Here is a 5,208-nt window from a genome sequence, read left to right on the forward strand (position 1 = left end):
CACAATAAGTTTTATTTAGGATATTTAAGATTTGCACACTGCTGAAGCACTTGGAATATGTAGTCTGCTTTGCCTTAGAATTGTTATACTGCTGCTTTGTCTTCTCCACAGGAAATGGGAATGTCAAAGTCAACCAAACGTGCTGAGCCGATCATGTCACTCTCTTGCTCAGAGCTCTTCAGCATTTCACTGGCCCTGGGGTAAAACTACATTTACCTGGTCTGGGCAATACGGACCTGCCTCCTTGTTCAGACTCACCTGCTACTCTTCTCTCTCATTTTATTCCGATGTTATTTTACTAATAGTTTTCTGAATAATGAAGTTCTCATCCTTCAAGTCTCAGTTCACAGTTCCTTTCTGCAGCCTTCGCTGACTGCATTGGCAGGTCTAGATACTGCTTCTTTATTGCAACCACGACTCGTGGTACAGCTCAACATTTAACTTATCTCATCCTGAGGGAAACTGTTGGGTGGAGCCACTGTCTGTGTACTCCTCGAGGGTTGAGATGATATCTTTTCATCCCTCTTTTCCCTCCCTCTCGCACAGTCCCTGGCATATATTAGGTGCTTATTGAAGATGTGGTCAAGACCTTGAAGAGATGATGCCTACTGGACTAGTATTTGTCGGCATAGTAGAGTTTAGTAGACCTCATTTTCCATGCCAGGTTCTTAAGATTCATGACCTCCATCATGTACACCATAACTCCAACTGAATTGGTATGTGACATACCCTATTCTCTCTACACTTCTTCTCAGCTCCACAGGATGAGCATTTCCATGCTGTTATGCAGCTGCCCTGTTCCTTGTGAATTATTATCCCAGCCTTCCATGAAATGAGGGATCCACCTGGCATTCAATAGTACCTGTCTGACTGTTAACAAATGAGCGGCTGAGCCCAAATGACTTCACAAGGATAACCGCAGGGCAGTGCAATTTGCTGTGTCTCACTGGCATTGAGCAGGTGATGGCTGGAGATCAGGAGTCACTGGGAGGTCTGAAGCTGACAGCTGACATAGGGTATCACGGTTACATAATAATTTGGATGCAACAAACAGGTGAGATTATACTTTGGTTCCACTGGAAATTTCAATTAAGAATCCGGGATGTTTTGCAAATAGCATAATGGGTAAAGAAAATAAATCCTTAATTTGGACTGAGGTAATAGAGGACAGAGTGACATTTTTAAAGATCACAGACAGAATCAGAATCCCTGATTTCTAACTGTATTCGCAAGAATTTTGACCTATGTAGATTCGGAATTTCACCAGTCTTGTCAAAACCTTAAAGAGTACAGGATGAAGGACTGTATAATACTATTTCTGTGGATTGCTTCATCAATTTTTAGTAAAAAATGTTTCCATCCTGATGGTTTTTAAGGTTTAAACCAATTTGTTTTTGTTACTGTGTCCAGAACCCTTTGATCACTTGCATGATTGACAGCCAGTAGGATGCAAACATTGCACGTTGGTGTCGATGTTTTGTTGGTTTCCCCCCCACCGTATTTCCTTGGTTGGAGCAGCTGTCTGTAGATGTCAGTGTCTAGAGGGAGGTTAGGTAGATTATACTTTATCATAGGTATGGATTTCATAGTTGTCTGAAATGTGTTAGCACCTTGAACCTGACTAGAGAGAGCCCAACCATATTTACAAATATTGAATTTTCACTCAATGTAACAACATCTGAAACATGCTGAACAAGATTGGATACAATTCAATTCAGACCATTAGAGATTTTTTTTGCATATTACCTTTATTCTGTAGAAAACGCTTTCTTCTGGTTGTCTTTGGCTACTTTGTCAGATGAAAAATATGAACAGTTCTAGTTTTAACAATACAGGAGAATAGCCATCTGCTTAAATCAACACACCTTCTAGTAGACAGAGCAAACTTTCATTTCAACTGAAATCTGTGGTTCTTAGATTTTTTTCTGTCCATAATAACTCTCTTATAACTTTGGCATCTGCCACAAAAAGGACATGAAAACCATTCCAAAGCAACAAGGAAGAGAATTAAAAAGTGTGCTTTTTATTTTGCTAAAGTAGGACCAGTGGAGTTTATAAATTCTGGTGTGCCAAAGTCATCTATATGTTGTATGAAACAAAAATTAAGTTACTGGACCCAGGCAAACAATTGCCCTTATTATGAATAATGGTGAATAGGGCCAAATCTATTGTTTCCAAAGTTAAACTCACCTGTAGCATACAAACAACTGAAGACTAGATTATAGTGCAGATGATGGGGAAATGGGCGATGGGGGGGTTGTTTGTGTTCTGTTGTGTTTGATAAATACAATGTGTGTTCCTCCTCCTGTAGAAGATGGAGTTGAAAAGCTTCATTTCCTTCCCTTGTCCCATGAGATTGCCATTTTGTACCTTACTAGATGGTTCAAATCAATACTTGGTTGCCACAGCAGAAAGGGAGTGCATCGTCTAAGGAAAGGGCCGTGATTCTCATGGAAGGTGGTGACTCGGGCATCTATAAGGCTATCAGGTGGGCTTGCGCCGAGGCATCCTACTGGCTGTCAAGAATGTCTATGGCCGTGGCACCCCCTTCATATAGAGGGACCCCGAGGAGGTGAATACCAAGACAGTGTGGGCGAGGGGGACATAGTGTGCCTCAAAGGAACTGGGCTCCTAGCTCATTGGACGTCCCCGGCATCTGGGAGCCAGCTGTGATGGCGCCATTACTCATGGACCACAGGTTGGGGTACTTACTAGAACCAGTGGGTGGACCCGGTTATGACTCACGGGGAGCACGCTGGGATGGGCAGGCATTCCGAGGCTGGACCAATTGTCATCAGATTGGAGCATGATGAACATACAGATGAGGAAGTGTCAGAATAGGTTGCAGAGGTGTTCCCCTGAGTATAGGGACTGGGGTAGATGGTTGAGAGGTGGCTCCTCAGAGTGGGGTATCTTTCAGAGCCATGCAGGGAGAAGAGTGAGAGGGCCTTCCAAACTGAGAGCGGGGGCTGGCAGGTGGACCCAGCGGGCTGGTGCCAGGAATAAGCCACCCTGTTGAGAATACGCAGCTAGCTCATTGTCCCCGCATTCTTCCCGTACATCTTCGTGACTGCTTCTTTCCTTTGCATCAAGGAAAGCTTTTGCAAATGGATAGCATTTCATTCTAAGAGCTGTGGTCTCGTTCTGGTAAGCTGTGACTGTGTGAACTGGGTCTCAGGAAAGCAATGGCTGGTGATCATCCACTGCGGCCCCCCAACCCTTTCGGTGCAAATATGGGGTTCCTGTTTATGTAAGGAGTTCATGGTGATCTCCCCCACCACTGAGCTCGTGGGTGAATTTGGCTTTGCTAAAGGAGATGGGGTCCTTCATCCAGTGGGCCTGGGGGATGGGCGGATGAAGATGCAGCTGGGCACCTGCAGCTTGGGCTTGCCCCCCATTCCCACCCCGGACACTCACTCCCCCTTCACGTCCTTCCAGCCGTGGGCGTCGGTGGTCATGAAGTCCAGGAGGAAGGGACGCGTGGTGCTGGGGACCCAGCCGGGCACATTCACATCCAGCACTGAGAACGTCCTCCAGTGGTTCTTGGTGAGGACCGCCTCATTGGAGAGCTCCTTGAGGTGCAGCTTGTGCCCCATGGGGACCCCCTTCTCGCTGCCCGCCTGCAGCTCCCTCTCCACAGTGCTCAGCAGATGGTCCATTTGGTACTGCGGGCTCTTTCCCCAACTCTCAGCACTGGAGGAGCTCATCCTCCTGCCTGGCCACCTCCAAAAGCCCCAACTCGCTATCCCAGAGCCCCCTTCACACCTCAGGCGGCCACTCAACCAAGAAAAGGGGTCACCCAGGCCAAGAACCCCAAAGAGCCCAGGGAGAAGGGTGAGGATGGAGATTTGGGAGGTAGGGGTAGGGGAGGGTGGTAAAGATGGTTCTCCTTGAACTCCAGCAAGACGGGACTAGAGTAGGTCTCTGGAGAGACCTATCCAGCCCATTAGAGTTTGACGGATGTGACGAGTGTCACCGCAAAGGCAATTTCCTCTGGACGTATAACAGGGTTTCAGCAGTGACCTTAGCCCTTAGTACCAAGAGAACTTGGACGTTGGTTAAATATGCCTGGTAATTACAGACTCTCAGGAAAACAAGGCTGAGAGAGACTCTGGACATCCAAGTCCATTGTCCACCGCCATGAAAGAGCCGGTCTACCCTCCGAAACTTCTTTAGTTGAGCAACAGTCATTAAATACAGTCTGAGGAAGGGATCCTATGGGCTGCCCGGCTGAATTGTTTCCCTGATTTGATTATTGACAAAACCCCCAATCTTTGCTTCTTTCTTCCCTTGAACCTAAAACTTCTTCTGCTGCAGTTTGAACTCATTACTAGCCAAGCAAATGGACATGGACCTGCAAACCCAGGGCTTCGAATAAATCAGCTTAGGGTCAAGGAATAATTTTAATGGAAATTCTGATCTACAACTCTAGGCCCGCTTGAGACGACTGATGAAAGTTACCAAAATTGCTGTAAATGAGACAAAGGCTGGAGAAAAGCCACTTAAAAACATTTGATTGTTTATTGATTTTTTTTTTTTTTTTTTAGATTACCTGTAGGACTGGGCAGCAGTTCTGCATAAAATGGATTTGAAGGCAGACAGACCTGGGTTCCAGTCCTGGCTCTGCCATCTCAGAGCTGTGTCATCTCGGCAACCCTGCCTTATCTGCAAAATGGGGATTAAAATATCTGCCCATAAGGACGCTGTGAGGATTAGAGAAGATAATGGATGCAAAGTGCTGAGCTGAGGGCTCGGAAATGATGATTGTAAACGATGACGGTGATGGCTTTCCACCTTGCCTTTCCCACAATAGAAATGCGCTCACTGAATAATCCGACTTAAGCACGTTGACTTTTGCTTGCCTAGGGCCCCAAGGTCAGATCGGAAAGCCTGTTTGTTGTGCAATCTGGACTTCCAAAGTGCAAAGGAGGTTCTGAGAAAACACACTCACATTGTGCAGTTATTAGCGTCAGCCCTTCTGAGGTGGAGAGGAGTGGTGCCCGTGGCATTGTTGCTTCCTACCTCAGAGTGTGCTACCTCAGTTGGAGGGTCCCTTAGGATCACTTACCTGTGTCAGGGATCCTTTTCTCATCTAGTCAACTCTGACCTGTCCTTTTCCAACAGGTGATCCCTGAAGACACATAAATAACAGCTCCAGGAGAAAGGGCAGTCCACACAGCAGTGCAGGTCGGTGACGATCATTTAGCT

General features: G+C 46.3%; 1 pseudogene; it reads right to left on the reverse strand.

Moving 5' to 3' along the window:
* Positions 1-2,383: 2,383 nt before the first annotated feature.
* On the reverse strand, positions 2,384-3,707 carry LOC119519826 (annotated as a pseudogene).
* Positions 3,708-5,208: the final 1,501 nt, after the last annotated feature.

Source organism: Choloepus didactylus, chromosome 24 (genome assembly GCF_015220235.1).
Source record: "Choloepus didactylus isolate mChoDid1 chromosome 24, mChoDid1.pri, whole genome shotgun sequence".
In the NCBI taxonomy this organism is placed as follows: Eukaryota; Metazoa; Chordata; class Mammalia; order Pilosa; family Megalonychidae; genus Choloepus; species Choloepus didactylus.